At 36.9% G+C, this 18,536-nt stretch overlaps 2 long non-coding RNA genes across 4 annotated transcripts; both read left to right on the top strand.

The window, feature by feature from the left end:
• The first annotated feature begins 763 nt into the window (after positions 1-763).
• On the top strand, positions 764-3,726 carry LOC116717225 (uncharacterized). Its single transcript, XR_004338707.1, has 6 exons — positions 764-958; positions 2,278-2,295; positions 2,443-2,472; positions 2,667-2,714; positions 2,842-2,898; positions 3,146-3,726. It is a non-coding gene; the product is annotated as an uncharacterized LOC116717225 (long non-coding RNA).
• A 5,049-nt stretch (positions 3,727-8,775) lies between these two features.
• On the top strand, positions 8,776-18,267 carry LOC116717226 (uncharacterized). 3 transcript variants are annotated; one of them, XR_004338709.1, is made up of 4 exons: positions 8,776-8,886; positions 10,951-13,793; positions 14,721-14,817; positions 17,171-18,267. It is a non-coding gene; the product is annotated as an uncharacterized LOC116717226 (long non-coding RNA). The 3 variants fall into 3 exon arrangements; XR_004338708.1 differs by having other exon boundaries at positions 10,951-13,894; XR_004338710.1 differs by lacking the exon at positions 10,951-13,793 and having other exon boundaries at positions 8,779-8,886.
• Positions 18,268-18,536: the final 269 nt, after the last annotated feature.

Below are 18,536 nucleotides of genomic sequence, written 5' to 3'. Positions count from 1 at the left end.
AAATGTGGAAGAAATTGATCTGGTCAGATGAGACTAAAATTTAGTGTTTTATCTAGCTATAAAAATGCTGTGCATCACTTTGAACATACCACATCCACAGGGAAACAGTGGTGGCAGCAACATGCTGTACCAATAAGTTTCTTCAGCAGGGATGGCGATGATTGCCAGAATTGCTTAAAAGATGATTGATGCTTAAGAATTAGTAATATAGAAGAAAACTAGAAAGACTAGCGAGTGGAACTGATGTTTGTCATACAAAAAGGGCAAAAAGAAGCAGAAGGAGCTGCAATGGACTAGTTTGACAGATTTTACAGAGAAAATGGTTACAAATGTCAGTGTCTGAGTATTAAAGCCCAAAGGAGACATACCTCAAACGAAGAACAGCTGTGTTCACAGAGAGGTGGTTCCATGCCTCACTTGTGTTTTTGTAAAATTAAAAAAAAACATTTTATTCTTTGTGTTGGTCTATGTCAAAAGTTCCCAATAACATGCAATGAAGTTTTAATATAAAAGGCAGAATAAGGAAGTTAGAATATAAGTGTATTTCTAAACCCGTAATTCATCAGCAACATGTAGTAAACGCCATTTTCATTATACGTTTATTTTTTCGATAAGAACCTAATTCAGTCGAAACCACCGGCACAGCACCCCCCTGAGGCGAAGGTCAGACTTTCACCAGTTCGCTTCCTGCCTCTTTAACAAGTGGGAGGTCCCTGGAACCACGTGTCACGTTTCTGTCCAATGACAAACGTCGAAATAGAAAACTGGTTCAAACCGGTTTCGTTCTTATATTTCACTGTATAAACTACAAAAACATTCGTTTCTATTATACATTCGCCATTTTACACTGAGACTGCAGGGTCGACGTGTGACATCTCTTCGAAAAAAAGCTTGTTTTTGCGGCTGTATTTTTTCAGCTTTCTTTTGACTTCCAGCCAATACCATGGGAAAAGCAAAGGTAGGATTTTTATTTTTATTATATTTAGTTTTTTTGAGTCTTCTTGTAGGATTCGTGGCGGTGTCTTGAGGTTAACGTTGGGCTGCATTTATTTTTTTCTGCATCAGAGGAACGTCATCATCTCTAACAAACGTTATAGCAATGGCGGACGGGCAGCAGAGACCTGTTCAAGCATCGTCTTAGTCGTCGAAAATTAAAGTGTTGGTCGTCGATAAATGCCTAAAATATTCACCAACTGGTTTTAAAAGCTCAGACGGTGTAGATATAATTGATTTTACTTGTAGTCAGGCTCGGACTACATTATCTTCTGACATTGCGCTGTGGTGATTAAATCCTGTCATCGTCTGCCTTTTTCCCTCTCTGTGGCAGTAGGCTGGGCAAAAAAAAATTGACAGGTTGCACCCAAAGACCAACTTTTCATGCACCGAGTTACGCTATTATTTCGTAATCACAACAATAGGAATCCAAACGGTCAATATATATTTTTGCAAATATACATTTTGGGTGGTTGGTTGAGTTTTAAGATGCTTTTAGCAACCTGCAAATTTGAGGAAGGAGTGGGGGAGGGTAAATGAAAATGATAAATTTTCATCTGTTTTTAATGATTAAATTGCCCTACCATCCTGCATAGAGATTCAACAATGTTGTACATTTTCATATGTTAGTTGAATTTGATCATCAATGTATGCAAATCATCAATTGCGCCCTTTATATTAGACAATGCGTATTAGTAATTTACCCAAATCCATCTCTAAAGAACGTGTAGCAAAATATTGATCTAAATAGAGACGTAGTTTTGCTATTTTTAACTGAACTATGGAAAATTTTATGGTTTTCTTAAAATTATTTAATTTAATCGCCATAGTATGTTAATAACTACTTATGAGAACTACTAAGATTCGCGGTTAAAAACAAAAACATCTAAATTGTATTTGTGATTTGCTCTGCAGATTCGTTTTTCCTTGCATTTCTTGTGTAGCTGCAGATTAGTAAAGTAGTAATCTTATCAGTTTCCCCCTGCAGCTGTCCGTAGGCGCGCACTGATACAAAACAAAGGAAGCTGTCAGGGCGCCAAAGCGCTGTCATGGTGACAGGACAGCCCAAGTTTGAATTCAAAAATGCGCGGGAAGTCCTTTGTGACTTTCAAGTTCAGCAGCTCGTTACAAATTAACTGTGTGCACTTTGATTTAAGTTTCCTCTGATTGTTTTTTTTTTCTGATAATAAAATTGATGTACAACTGGAGTTCATGTAGTTTAAAGATGATTTTGCTGTCGGAATGTTAATACTGCGCTTTTGTTTCTTTTTTTTTTTCTTACAGCAAACCGTTCCCCCTGAGGTTTGTCTCTTCTACTTTATGCTTTATTTTAGTTTGTTTTATTGTTTTCTTTTTTGACAAACTATTTGACTTTTCTTTGTTTTTCATATTTAAATGAATTAAAACTCCTTTATGTATTTAAACTTTAAATATATCTTTTGTCTGTAGCAAAGAAGAACCTCCCCACGACTGGCACTGGTAAGATTTTATCTTGGATAGCTGTTGTACCGCATGTTTTTTCTTACCCTTACTGTTTAAAACTTTTGCGCAAAATCTCCATGTGAAATTGTCAAAATAGTAACAAGCTTTTTATGGAATAATAGGAGCCTTCTGAAGGGCGATTATCTGTATATCTGTTTCTTTCCAGTCATAATTTATTTTATTTTTTTCAGAAACCGAAGGCAGCCCCAGTGGAGACTAAGAAAAAAGCTGCTCCAAAGGTAAGTAATTTCATAGCAGATAGTTTTATTGAAGAAAGTAATAAAATATCTTTGATCCAATTAATTTAAAGCGGGGTTTTTATACAGTTGCTGTAAATTTAAATTTATTTGCTTTTTTGTTTTGCAGAAGGCACCAAAAGCAAAGAAGGCCAAGCCAGCTGAGAATGGGAACACCAAGGCTGAGGTATGTTTCTGTTTTGAGAAATACCTACCCTAAATTTTATTATTGATAGACGTTCTTTATACAATGCAGTTATTTTTTGGTTAAGATATTAATATGACCCACAAGATTTATTTTGAATTAATTTGCTTTTAAGATATTAATAGTTTCACACACTGATTCCTAATGTCGGCCCAGAAGTTGGAGTTTAATTGTTCTGTAGGACAAAGTTCTTTATTCTTTTTTTTTTTGTTTGTTTGTTTTTTCTTAGGAGCCAAAGGCTGAAGCCACCGAAACCAAATAAATAATGGTTGAAGATGTGCTCACTCTGTGTACTTGGTGATTGTACAGTTTTAAATAAGTATTTTTTACCAAGTTTTATATTACAAATATGTCATTTATAGGTTTGTTCTGGGCTTGCACTCAATGTAACAAGACTTTGTTTTCACATTCATATCCATTTTTTTGTTATTTTTATCAACTTTAAAATGATTACCGTCCATATCTTGTAGGCGTGGCATTTTAGTTTGTCTAATCTGTTTTGTTTTTTTGAAACTGCTGATGGATAGATATTTTCAAGTCGGGTTTTGAATCTAATTTTAAACATAAGGCAGCTAAAATGTAGTAAAACTTACAGGAGAATAGGAACTTTGCCTTTCATCTCCCTGTATTTTAATGTTTGACTAATAAACAGTTGCTTACCAAATTATTTAAAGCGATGTATGTCAACGTAAGATCTAGTCAGTTATAATGCCACATAAATTTAGTGTATTAGGTCAAACGTTTGGTAGATCCCCAAAACATGTACCATGTAAATCTGGTCTTCAGATTGGGAAAAAAACAGTTGTTAACTTATGTTTCTGTAAGGGGAAGTGGAAGGTTTTTTTTTTTCTGACTTCAGTGGTTGATCTAAATGTTCTTGAATAAAAAAATTTTAAAATGTTTGTTTGGTTTTCTTTGATGTGATTTTATTCATTTTAGGTGAATTGACTTGACAGAAACAACTGAACTACGTTTCATGATGTGCAACTAAAACTGTATATTCAGTTTTCACAAGATTGCAGTGAGAAAGTACTTATACAGCCATTATTATGAGGTTATAACCATAGATATGTTACTGGATATTTGCATCAACGTGTGTAACAGGAATTTAAATATTTACAAAATGTTTTCAAACATTTAAAGTTTCTATCATTTATATCTATAATTGATTCAGATGGGGGTTTTTTTTCTATTACTGGTGTTTAATGATGAAATAAAATTAATTCTGAACTGATGTTGGAGAAAGTTTAAAGAAATTAGACCAAATGTGGAAGAAAATTGTAACTATTGGAAACCTAACTGCAAACACTTTTGAAAACAACTAATAATCCTATATTCCTGATTAAAAAAAAGCCAAATACCTGAGTTCTTCTATCAAACCTTTGAGATATGGTGGCACTGTTTGTATTATCTTACCTCGAGAAGGTTCTGGGTTGGGATCCACGTCCATCTTTCTGCAAGATTCCAGAGTACCGTACATGTTTCTTTATGTCCTTTGATGAACTAACATAACTGTAATGTTAGTTGGTGTTTTTTAACATGTATTTTTGATGTATAGCAATAATGTTTTAAATGAAGGTAAGCACTTTTCATAGATGAGGTAAAATCTATTTGGTACGTGGTGTTTTATTCCCTAAAGTAAAATTACAGTTGTTACTGTCAAATACAGACTGTGTGTTTTTACATACAGATAACATACATTAGAAATCAAAATAGCTTCCCAGATGTTTCCTCACATTTGGATTTGTGGTCTGCTAATCCTGAGTCCTGTTCTCGTCGCTTGTCACCAGCAGGGGGCAGTGTGCTACCACATAAAGCAGATGTCCTTTGTTTCTTCAGTGGGATTCCTCTGGTGGCTTCCGCTAAGCTTGAAAGTCGGTCAAATATGACGCGTTTGTTGTTTGCAAACACTTCACTTAAATATCTTAAAGCAAATATAGTTTCCAAACGTGACCCATTGAATATTTTCTGTTATTTGCTCATTTTGAAGCGGGCTGAATTACGTGTTTGAAGGACACGTAACGTGTTTACAGTACACGTGGTGTCAGATTAGTAGGAAAAAAATGCATACATTGAGAAGCAGCTGTTAGTCTTGGAACGTACCTGTAGGAGACTTAAACCAAAGCTGTCACTTTTGATTAAATGTATGATATGAATTCTGATATATATATTTGGGAACTCTTGTTTTTATGTAAAAACATAGAACAGAGTGCACTATATGGACATTTATTGTCTTTATGTAAATGTCCATATATTGCATCCTATTATTGTTTTCTGTGCATTTCATGCAAAGAGATGAACTCCCAGAAGAGTTCTGTCTTACTGTGTCAGCAGTCGGCAGCCTTGTAATACACCTTTTGAGGTAACATGCTTGTGCATTAAGGGACACTATGGTCACTGGAAAGTACATTAACCTGAGGGGTCACTCCTTGTCTACTGATAAAATCAGCTTGTTGAATGCTTGCATGTTTAGCATTTCAATGAAGAAAGCAAATTCTAATCCCATAAAATAAAAACACCAATTTCTAAGTCAAAACTCTCATGCTCCACCAGACATAATACTACTTAACATCACAAATATTTAAGCTGTTCTTTTAAGAATGAATGTGATATCATAATGTCTATTAACTTTACCTCACCAAATCAATTTGAATTTGCATTTGGGAAGCCTGCCTCAAACTGTTGATCTCCAGGCAGGACAGTGTTTTATTTAAGTTTTTTCAAAAAGCATTGTTGATTTTTGTCAGATCTGCAATAGTTTTCAGTTAAGAATTGGATGATATTTAATTTTAACAAATGAACTAAGATAAACTAGGTTGCATTTAGTTGCACTGCATGGTGATTTGAATTTAGAGCTTTGCTTACCAAGTGTTCTCAAATTCTGTTTTCCATGAATTGCAACTAAAAGGCCCTAGGATCGAATCCATGCATGGAGTTTACATGTTCTCCATATGCATGCATGGATTCTCTCTGGGTCTCTGACTTCCCTGTCACTGTTAGGTAATTGGTCTCTCTAAATTGTCCTGAAGTATAAATATGTGTGTCTCTATGTGGCTGTAAGAAAGACTGGCAACCTGCTCATGATGTACCTCTCACCAAGCACCCAGTGCTAGAAATAACCCCCCGCAACCCTACAAGGATAAGCGGGTAAAGCCAGAGGATGGATACTGAAATGTTTGCATTTTTTCTTGCTATTGTTGAAAGATGTTCTGCTTAAGCTATTTCACAGTGCCTAAAAATTGATTTTCAGAGTGTGTGGTCAGACTTGTTTGATCAGGTCTCACTAAACAAGCTGAAAACAAAACTTGTTTGTAAAATCAATGATCTTATCTGAACTTATCTTAAAACAGCAGTGATAACCAAGTCCTTCTGGGGTTTGATGAGATTATATTTAATAGGACACAATCAAATCGAATCATTCTAAAACAGTGGTTCCCAAAGTGTGGGGTGCAGTGGAGTTTGAAAACAAAATATGTGTGTAGGTTTATGTCTGGTTGAACAATGTGTGTACCCAGTTGATTCTTTTTTGGGGGGATTTTATTGTAATCCCTAGGGGGGCCCAGGGATTACAGTGGAACAGTGGTTCCCAAAGAACCACTTGGGGATCCCAGAAGAAAATCTTTGGGAACCACTGTCCTAAGATGATCTGAGTTAAAAAGTGATAGATGAGACAGATGTCTTATTTCCCCCTCTTTATTTACATGCTCCCATTAACTCATAGCAACAAGATTAGTTACCTTAAATTTGCAGATGATTCACAGCTCTACATTGCAATGTCACCATGTGACTTTGAACCTATTCAAGTCTTGAGCAGAAAAATCAATGCGTAGAGTTGCAACAAATACATTTTTTTGGATGAATAGAATCAAAAGTGAAGTAATTATTTTTTAACCTATAGATGAACGATCAAGTCATCACACAGCTTCAACTATTACAGCTAGAAAGTACTGATCAGGTACGAAAGCTGGGAGTAGTGATGGACTCAAACCTGAACCTTCAGGGTCACATAAGGACAGTTACAAAGTTGGCCTTCTATTACCTAAAGAACATTTCTAGGAATAAAGGACAAATTAATGTACCAGTAAGATCTAGAGAAACTCAACAATGCATTTATCTTTAGTCTCACTTATTATTGCAACAGTGTCTTCAGATGTCTGCCAATGAGTCAATCAGAAAACTGCTTCTTACTAAAGCTAAGCAAATAGAGCATCACCCCAGTTGTAAAGTCCTTACACTGGCTCCCTGTAGCTCTGAGAATAGGCTTTAAAATTATTTGGTTAATTTCTAAATCATTGAATGAGTTAGCATTAAGACATTAAAGACCTGTTAACCTTACAGACCACTCAGGTCTGCTGGTTCTAGTTGATTCTGTCCAGAATCAGAAAAAAAACATAGAGAAGCAGCATTCATTTTTATGCTCTACTAATCTAGAGTAAGCTTCCAGAAAACTGCAAAAATTCTGAAACACTCAGTTTCTTTAATTCAAGGCTAAAAACCTATTTGTTTAGAGTTACCTTTGATTATATTTAGTACAGTTTAGTCTTTTATTCCAACTTTTCTTTATTTTGCTACTGCAGTTTAATGTTTCTAACTTGTTTGTTTTATATTTTAATCACATAAAGCACTTTGAATTGCCTTGTTACTGAAATGTGCTAAACAAATAATCTTGCAAGGCATGTCCTATTATTTGCTGCAGAGCTCCAGTTTCTTCCTAGTCACATATTACATGTGACTAGGAAGAAACTAGTCACATACTTCACAAATCTGACCTTCACTGAAGAGAGGAAAGAAGAAAACCTTTGTCAAAAGAAAGTAACAGAAAGTTCAATTTCTTGTGCCGTAGGGGGCACTTCAACCTTGTGGAAGAAGGCGGTTTAGTCAGATGAGACAAAAATATATATTTTTTGGCATGACTGATAGAAAATAAACATGAAAACACCTTTACCATCTTGAAATCAGGTGGTGGCAGCATCATTCTGTTGGGATTCTTACATTTAGCAGGGGACAGGAAAGCTGGTCACAGTCTATTGGAAAATGGATGAAGCTGAATACCGTCGTCCTGGAAGAAAATCTGTTTGAAGTTCACCTTCCAGCACGATGATCTTAAACGTAGTTAGAGCTATAACGCAGTGGTTCAGATGAAAACGTTTTTATGTGTCAGTCAAAGTCCAGCGTTAATTAAATCAGAGAATGTGTAGCTAAATTTGAGAAATCCTATTAATGGACTCTCTCCTTACAAACTGACTAAGTTTGAGCTATTTTACAAAGAAGATAACAAAAAATTTTTTTTCAGGCTTATAATAGGAAATCAATTTTGCAGATTGCCACAAGGTACGGTCAGACATAAAGTCTTGCAGCTGCAATGGCAACAAAGGGTGCCTGTACCGACTAAAGGAAGTTGTAAGTAAAATAAAATGTGAACTTCAAGTACAAGGCACTGCACACTTTGCTTTAGCTGCAGGCAAATTCATTCTGAGAAAGAAAATGGTTTAACTTGGTGCTTTTTAGTTTCCAAAGTTAGGACTGACAGTAGTAGTTAAAACCCAGATAAAGTTCTCATTTTATTAACGGAGTCCGCATATTTCACTCCTTGTTCACTATTTTCGTATTTACACCTAAACACATCCCGGAGCGTCTGCTATCCAGAGGACATGTCGCATGTGCGCTTATTTCTTCCACAACATTTCACACAAAGACAAAATGTTCCTCCGCACACGGAGGTAGCGAGCCAACATTAAACGCGGACGAGCCCATTTCTCCTGTGCTGTGGGGGTCTGCGTGGGTCCGTATGAACAGAGGCATGTCGGAGCGCTCTCAGTGCCCCTCCCCTCTCACTACTGCCACACACAACATGCATACCCAGCTTCCTATAAAATCTTTTCAAAGCGAACACAGTGTACCATTTAAGCGCAGGCTGGCAGAGCCCACAGCTGTCCCCTGCACACACGCCCTGCCCCCGAACAGCTGCAGGTAAGCGCCCAGCTTTTGAGGGACAGGAGGGACAGGCAGGACAGAGACATGACTGATGAGTCTTCGGGAGTCTGCAGCGCTAAGTTTAAAACAGCTCAGTAGACTACGCGTCCTGCTTTCCAGCTGCGCCAGAAAGTTCTGTTATTTTATCCCAAACATTTATTAAACGCGCTCTGATTTTTAACCGCAGTTCTTCTGCTTCAGAATAAACCCGACTGTAGATGTTTTTGCAACTTTTTAACAAGAAAGAATCAGCATCTTAATATGTTTATTTTTTAAGTGGAAAGTGTTGCGCTCAACTGGATTTAATCTAAGATGAGTTCATCAGCGGGGATCATATCAGATATGGACATTTAAATGGCAGGATATCTCCAAAAGTGCAGGATACAGCTTGAAAAAACCCCTACATGTCATGTGTTTTTTTAAAAGTTTGATTTGAAGAAGCAAAGTTAAACTTATAATTTGGTTTTGCTCAGTGTCGGCTTTGTTTTTGTATCTCTTACCCAGATCATCAGAAAACTATTAAAAGCATCCTAATCTGAAATTTATAGGTAAAAGAACAAAAACGTTTCATACTTAAAAAAAAAGTCTGCAAACTTTTTTGGTAATATGTTTTAGTGATAAATTGCTATAATCTTAGTAAATCTTTCCTGTTTTAACTTTTCTGATAGCAGGATTTTCTTATGCACATTGCATGTCTTTGTCAATGTATACTTTGTTCCTTTCCACTCCGGCTCACTGGCTGTAGGGGAATTTTTCTGGAGGTTTTGCTTCCTAGAGTTCAAACTGACAAATGCATAAAAATAATTTAGGTTTGGTGACATTTTTTATGCTGATTTAAACTGACAGTTTAGAAAAAAAGAATCTCCTTTAGATGTTCCTTAAAATTGTATCACTGGCTGGATTTAGAAAGGTTAAGACCTTTGGTCATCTATTCTCCCTTTAAGTGGATTAAGACTTATGTGTGTCAGCTTTGAGAGTCACTTTAGAGTAGCTTAAAACACTTTAACTCATGGCTCAGCTCCTCTCTGTTCTGACCTATCTAAGTCTGCCACAGTATTTCGTCAGTTAGGGACCAAAATAAAATGTTTGTGTCGTTTGATTGACATAAATTCCCAGACTTTGATTGGAATATGCAGGGAAAAGCCTTATTTCTACAAACCAATAAACTTTCGTTGTATTGTTGTTTCCAGAATCTCATTTTATGCTGGATCTCTTGGGTTTACCCCAAAGTATTTCTTCTGCAACTGAAATATGTTTCAGGTTGCTTTAACATTTATTTTTGTGATAATGTAATTGTGATCATGTTTTGAAACATAAGCGGAATCATATTTTTTAAAACTATTTTCCATTTTTATCCCAAACTATTTTTTTTTAGAAGACAATTAGATGACCTGTTGATGGCAGTCCCAATGACTTCGAATTAATCCAGCACATTGTTTCTAAGTGTTCAGGTTTCTAAAGGTGTGGCTGGAATTTAATGAGTTTGGTTTTCAAATGAACATGATCAGGTATGATGGGTTTATTAGTCACCACAGGATCACTTCACAAGAGCTTGCACACATTAACTAATTGACTCTGACACCGGGGCAACAATAGTGGCGTGCCATTGTCATGACTGTGGAGGATGTCCAGTCTCTGAGCTGCTCCTGTGGCGAGACAGGCAGATTAACGGCGCTGATGTTACACTGAGGCTTTTTGTGCTGCAGGAGGTTGTTTTAGTTGGTCAATGGTTCTGCTACGGTTGCAGATGGGTCCATCTTTCACATGGCTGCTCGCTGCAGGGAGCTGGGGGCTGGCAGATTGGGGGGTGAAAGCGGGAGGGCGCTAGAAAGTGACACAACAAGGCGGGACCAAGACAGGAGGAAAGACCTGACGGTGGAATTTCATTGGTTGTTTTGCGGAAAGTACAACGTGTACCAAGGGGAAGTAAATATTTATGGGCCTGATAGATGGCCGACCATAGCTTTCAAGCCAGATTTTAGTACAATTTGAACATATCTGTTTACTTCTGAATCAAATATTCTTGTGTGCTTTGACCATAACCACAACCAATTTTCCCAGCTTCGCCTCAGATCTGTGGCTGGACTCGCTTGCAGCTGAGGATTTTTGCACGGCCACCGGTGATGCACCCATGGGGAAACGCCCTCCAGCCTTCATGTTGATCCCTAACCGTAACATGAATAGTTCACAGATGATTCACTCGGACTCTTTCCAACGCATGATGTTGGCCTCTTCCTATTACTGACTCAGCCTTGCCTGTTACGCGAAATTCCTGACAATGTCAATGGGTCTTTGAAAAGCAGCTGTAAAGATCTGAAGAATTTGATCTACTCAGCTAATTTAAATGGGCTGGCCAGTTTGGTTTCAGACATTACTTCCTGTACAATTATCACCCAACTTATTCATAAACATTAATCATGTTTATACGTTTGTTTCAATTAGATCTCATAAAGAAATTTTAAAGTGCCACAATCTATTAGTATGTGGCAGTAATGACAGTACCTTCTATAAACAATCTGATAATTCTTAAACAAAATATAAAGTAAGTTTTGAGTTGAAATTACCAACATTTTAGGAAGATTTTTTTCTATGTATTTCTATTAATGCAATATTTCACAAAGTCAGAGGTGTAAAATTATAAATACTCATTATTGTACAATAGGAAAGTATTGCAGTAATGTGCATGCACTGGTGTTCTGGAGGAATAACCTCTGACTTCTCAGGAAGAACATTTCATTTTTATTGCCAACATCAGCAACATGACACTATAGTGTTTTAGTATTTCCTGATTTAGCAATTTTACTGCTTAGCTTCAGATGTTGACATTAACATTTTTAAAAATCCCAATTTACCTCAAACGTTTTGCTATTTTGGTTAATCTTGTTTCAGTAAAATATTTCAAGTGTTGAAATGCACATACTGCAGGACTTACTTTTAAGGAGGACATTTACAAACATGTCTCTAAATCTAAAAATGTTCCCTATGTAAACCAAGGTTGTGTTTATTTAGTGTCTGTAAAACTATTTCCACGCATTTGACATGCAAGTGAAATCTCATGTAAAATTAGCAGGCTTCTCCTTTAAGAGAACAAGATACATAGCGCAGTGGATACTTTAGTAAGAATACTTATTCACTATTGCCCAATATCTCTTATTTGATCATGATTAGGAATGATGAGAGATTCAAGAACATTTTAAGAACCTAATCTAGGATTTTTTTGTTAAACCAAAGAATTAGAAATTGTCTCTCCTCTTTTATATTATCTTTCACTTTTTTTTAGAAAGACATTCTCAATGAAAAATACTTTTTGATTGTTTCAGCTCTCTGTCTGTCTTATTTGTGCTGTTCTTAAGATTTTAGAAGCAAATCTTTAAGTTTCTTTGCTGTAAGTTTTGTTTACGCTCACTTAACTTGAACCAGACTGAAACATGTTATCAGCCAAATTACTGACAAGTCCTATCAAAACAAAACATGCTCATGTTAGCATAGGATTTAATTAATGATTTTGTATCTTCTCTTTTTCTTCACATATTCTCATATTGAACCACACAAGTCTTATTCTTAATTCTTCTTTTAAGATACTCCGCTTAGGTAGATCTTGGTTTAACCTTCTTTGTCTTTATCAGAACAGCCTTATTTATTAAATTTTTTTGTGGTGTAGATTCAAAATGTCGGAAACATTCTTCAGAGATTTTGGTTCACATTAATAAGACAGCACCATGAAAGATTTGCAGATTTGTCTACACCTGAATCTCCCATTCCACAAAATCCCAAAGGTGCTCTGTTAATTTTTAAAACCCTTCTATGAGAACTCGAAAGATGGTTGTTTGAAAATCACAATTTCTAAAATACCATCAACCATTCCATGTTCAGAGTCACCTATGTTTACCACTCTAAATCTGTTTTTACCACCATCACCATGTCTAGATGCCAAAAGACATACAGTTGCTGAAAAGGGATTGGCTGCCTAACAAGGCCAGGGTGTACTTAATAAAGTGGGTGTTGCACATGCTGTAAGACATACTGGGTGTTACATTACTTAAACTCTCTGTCACAGAGCTCCATTAACATGCATGCACTATCATTAGTGCTGGTGTGGTTTATTCACCAAATGTTTGTAGTGTTTGGGGAAGGTGTGATTTGAGATAGTTCATACAGTTTCATCCAGAGCTTTTCACTGTTAGAAAGTGAGCTGATGTTTTGTGTTAGCTGCATGATGTCAGATTCACAGGTTGCAGAAATATTTTCATGCCTTCTGGACCTCATGCAGGGAGCTCAGGTTGCATGGTATTAAGTGCAGTTTTGACTCTGCAGAACTTTGTGAAATGTAGTTATATAATCAACTACATGATTTACACCCCCCCCCACAACATTATTGGTAAATTTTAAGAAGCTTAAATAGTTTTTCAGCATTTTTTACCCACTTGCCGACAGTTGTGGGGTCAACTAGATTTCTGACCCAAACTGAGATTAAATGTGCTCATCATGCTGGTTATATAACTCAATACCCTGGAATCCCAGCCCTAATAATTCTTCTCTTTATTTTGCTGTTTATTTCCCTTATTCTGCCCAAGTGAACACATTATATCTGACATTTTTGTTTTTGGAAGGAGGCAGTAAGCATGTGTATTTGGGAAGCGACCCACTGAGAGTAATGAATTTGGACACCGGAGTGTATGTGTTGCAGAAGTGGGCGTGTGTCGCAGGCGAGCCTGAAGATCTGGTTGGGTAAGAGCTGGGCTGTATAAAAAGGCGGAGCGCAGCGCAGAAGCTCTCTCTCTGGTTCAGGTTCTTCTCTGTTTGGCATCTGTTAGGAGTTTCTTCTGTCATTTTTTTCCCTGTTGGTGGAAGCAGAAGATCCCATAGTTGGGACTGTAGTGATCCTTTCTTCCTTTTTGCAGACGGTGAGAAGTCCATCTGTTTTCATAATCAGCTCTTGACTTGAGGAGTACCAAAACAAAACTTGGAATAACAATTTTTTTCTATAAAGGGTGTAACTCCACAGGTTGGTGTATTATTGCTTCATGTGTTATGCATCCTCTTTGGTGATTATGCTTAATTTTTTTTCTGGAACATGGATCCCAGGTTTAACATAAGTTTCCAGTATCAAACCCAAAATCTTTTTTTCACAAGCCATTGTACATAATTATTCTTGGACAGTTTGTTTTAATTTTTCATTTATTTTTTTATTTTTTTATGAGATGAGCTCATCCCATCTCCTGTTTTTACCATCAACCCATTTTAAAATTTTGTTTTACAGTTTGCGCCTCTGTCGTAGTGGGACTGAAAACCATCCCTTTGTCTTTCTTCCTTTCATCTGTTTAGAATCTCGCTGTCCAGTTGTGTAATGCAAAGCCATGTGATCACTAAATTTATAACTGCATTTATCTTTATACATAAAAATGACTTTAGTTCTGCAGTGTCAGTTCATGACGCAGCATGAATAAAGTCTCTGTTGCTCTGACCCAGATCTTGATCAAACATGATGATTTAATAACTCAGAACTGAGGGGAGGGCAAAGGGTGGCGGATTTGGGGGCTTCCCGACTTTGGACGTGCGAAATGAACAGAACTTGTGGCTAAAGAGACAAATCAGAAATAGTTCCAGATAATATTTTCGATCACACATGTTCTGTACACGTGTGCAGTTTTGTGCCATAGCTTCAGGCAAAGGATGTTCCTTCCTCATGTTTTAGTTTATTTGCAAGCCAGCACAAAGCAGTACCCTCCTATTTTTGATCTGACTTCAAAAGCTTAGTTTCACTTCTTTGTATGTATTGTTTACATAAAATACATAACGTACATTTACACTTTTCATTTTTTCACCTGCAGGTCCTGAACCACCCCGGGGGTTCACTGATCCATCATTTCAGGAAACATGATCATCAGACTGGGCAGGCTCACACCTGGATACTTCCGCCTTCTCCAGGTATAAATATAGCAGTATAAATATAAGTATGAGTCAGTGTACGTTGAGGCTAACTACAGTACTTTCACTGCATCATTGTATGAAGACAAAAATACAAAAAATATTTAACAATCAGCTCATTGATCATCACAATCATTTTTTTTCTTTTATAAGCTCAAATAAAAATGTTGAATAAGCACCCATTAAATGTTACATTAAATTGAATTGGACCTTCTTACTGTCTCAAACTGGTTAATTGAGCAGGTTAATTAGTCGGATCTTGTCTGCTCTTGTGTTGGCTTTTTATCAGAAGCATTAATTGTAGTCTGACCAACTTTAGTTTTGAAACAAGATTACCTTAAGAGTGATGCAATGCACCTTTGTTCTTGCCTGTCGTAATCAGAAATATTTCTTAAAAGCCTAATTTGTCTCTCTTGTAATCAAGCGAAAAATGTTATAGCCTTCTTTAAGCCAGCTAATCTTCAGTGCGCAGCAACAGGTGGTCAGGGTCATGTCCTTATGAGTTTATAAGAGGTTTCTTCATCACAATGTAATTGGGGGAGCTTATGATTATCATCTCCTTTGTTTCTTTTGTCATTGTAATCCTCTGTGGGGGGGACAGCATATGTCTCCTCCATTGTACATTAATTCTAATTCGTCCATCTTCACTAATTCACAAACAGGGAGTGTTTTTCGGATGGCTTTAAGAAAACAAAAGAAAGTGACTAGCTTTTAATTTATATCTGACCCTGTAGCGAGGTTATAATAATATTTTTAATGTACAGACTGGTTGTTAGTTTAATGATTTCAGACAATTATATGCTTCAGTGAGCGCATTGTTAAATATTCTTTCAAATGAATTTTACTGGAAAACATTAGTAAGACTGGAACTTAGGACTAGGGTTATGTTGTCCTGAAATATGTTCTTATTGACAACCCCCTCCCCCCAAACATTATGCTTTTTATAGCAATTCTAGCAGTGTGTTCTTTTTTTTTTTTTTTTTTAACCATTTTGCTATAAAATGCAGGCCAGCCTTATTGAATACACAGATCTCACTTTATCTTTTTGAACATCGCTTACTCGTTTCATAAATGAGCTGGTATCTCACAGTGTGGGCAGCTCAAATGCCTGATCTGTATGTAGAAAAGGGTGGTGCTACACCTGGAGAAAAAACACAACAGAATCCATCCCTGTGCACAGGACACTGTTCCCCTTTTATAAAGTATCATGCTAAATCTTTAATGGCTGTTTCTGTTTGGGCACATAGGGAAGATTTCTAAAATTAGTCTTTTAAGCTTTTCAGGAGAGAACCTGTCTTGACATGCAGATGCATCTCAAAAAATTGGAATAAGACTGAAAAGTTATTTCTATAATCCCAGTCAAAAAGCGAATCATGTGTATCTAGACTGTTGTATTAATGTATATTTCTGCTAAAAGTTATGATGTCCCAAGATTTAACATCTCAAGAAATTAGAGTATTAAGGGAATATATGATATGCATTTCGGTATATTAATTTAGTGATATGGCCAACACAATAATGGGGAAGACTGATGACTCAACTGGTGTCCAGCAGAAACTCATTGACACCATCCACAAGTGTAACCCACAAAAAGCCATGGCTAAAACAGATGGCTGTCTAGAGTTACGTTTCAAAGCATATTAATGGAAAAGTTAGGTGGAAGAAAAAAAGTGCAATTAATGAAATTTCTATACTCAGTAACAATTTGGGAAGGAATCCATTCTGCTATTGTTTGTCCACTGTGTGTTTTTATTTTTATTTTTTTCAAGTTCAAAGTCAGTTTTCTGACAGAAAATCTTTATCCCTTGCCTATCAAAGACTTATAAAGATGCTGATTTAATTTCCTGGCAGAAATTAGCATTTGGGCTTACTGCCAAAAGTAACTAAGCCAGGTTTATTGCCCATAGCATAGTTGTTTATTTGGCCTCAACACTGCCCTGATCTACTTTCAAGATAAAGATGAGAGACATCAGAGCCAGAGCAGCTAAAGGCAGCTGTTAATGCAAGCTGAGCTTCCTTAACACCTCAGCAGAACCACAGGCTCATCACCTCCATGTCGAGCTGCATTGATGCAGTAATTAATGCAAAATAAGTCTTGACATGGACATAATCTTCAGCAGGCTGACATTTCTGTATTAAAAACAAACTTTTTAAATTCTCATTAGCGATACGACATAATCGGCAACATATACTGAAAAATGCTTGAAATAATTGTTTTCATATAATTTGAGTTTAACTTTATCAACTTAATTAGCCTTCTAATGATATTTTAATTTGAGATGCACGTGTAGTACCATATAAGTTTATATATCCAACCAGTAACCTTTGTCTCATTTCTTTTCTGTCTCTGCAGAGGCAGGTCGCTGGTGAGGTCCAAACGCAGCCGCATGACCGCACCGTCAACCAGATCGCCATGATGCTGGCCATCATGGGTCTGAGTCTGTCCTACTACAGTGCCAAACAAATGACAGAGAAGGTCCAAGTCCAGCCTGCAGCCTGAAGAGGCTCGGTCGCTCCAGAATCTGGAGATGACAGATGAACCAATGAGAACCGGAGGAAGAAACGGAAGTAAAGGGAGGAAGAAAGGCACGGTGGTGTGTCTCGGGACAGCACTTTTCTCACCTTAGTCGTCAATCACACCCTTCCACTGACTTCCTGGGATCCTTCACACATCACCAGCAGAACTTTCAGGGTCAAATAAAAAATAATTCCCATTTTCTGGTGCCAGGACCTTCAACAATTTGGGAGATTTACTTATCTGGGGTCATGGGGAGAACTGGTTTTAGTCTGTGGAAACCAGCTCACTGCCAAACGAGTCTGAGCATTAGTCATTACAAAGGTGCATGCTTGCAGGATGCCATCAGTGCTATAAAAAGGAGAAAAACTTTCACTGTGAAACAAATTTTGTCCAAAAAGGGTTATATTTTCTGAATTCTCCTTTTTAAGGGATGGCTGACTGAGCTGTGCCTCCAGATGAAGTGATGGCAGACCCAGAACAAGACTAAAAGGGGATGATACGTTACCTTTAATCCTTTTGACTTTTTTGTTTTTTGTTCCTCTTCCAGAATTTTATAGAGCCTCAGAACAGATCAGAATCTGTGATGTCGGTCTATATGCCAGCTGTGTCTGTCAGTAAATATTTGCACAAAACTATCGAAACCTTTTGAAATGCTAAAGTGGAATCTGCAAAGGGACTCCAAAGTATTCACTGTTTAATGTGTGTTTTCATTGTTTTAACAATTCACAAGTCCTCTGTGTGTGACTGTTGATGAGAGCCTTTCTTGCAGGATCTACAAATGCTAGTGCAATTGTGAAATGTTAGTGAAATGCATGTACATGTAGAAATGTAATCATTGCAATCTTCACTAGTCTTGTTTTTTTTTTATTGATGAATGAATGTTTCACTTTATTTTTGCAATGATTTAATAAAGCTGTGAATATTTTAAGAGATTTCAAGCGGATGTTTGATAACGTTGGAAGAGTCTCGAGGTTGGCACATTGAGCTGCAGCGTGACATTGTTTCCTGCATCTGAGAATCTGTGGTGTCATCTGCACGCAACAGGATGCGGTTGGCCTGACTCGCGTGTTATGTCTCCTAAGTGAGACTGCATTTTAATTTTCTTTTCTTATCCTGCTGGTGCCCCATTTTCAAATGCAAGCCCTAATTTATAGCTAGCTGCAAACATGTGATTTTGGAGGAGTGTAAAATGCTGTTTAGG

Source organism: Xiphophorus hellerii, chromosome 3, assembly GCF_003331165.1.
Source record: "Xiphophorus hellerii strain 12219 chromosome 3, Xiphophorus_hellerii-4.1, whole genome shotgun sequence".
Lineage (NCBI taxonomy): Eukaryota > Metazoa > Chordata > Actinopteri > Cyprinodontiformes > Poeciliidae > Xiphophorus > Xiphophorus hellerii.
The sequence above is the reverse complement of the archived record's forward strand: the minus strand, read 5'-3'. Positions and strand labels throughout refer to the sequence as shown.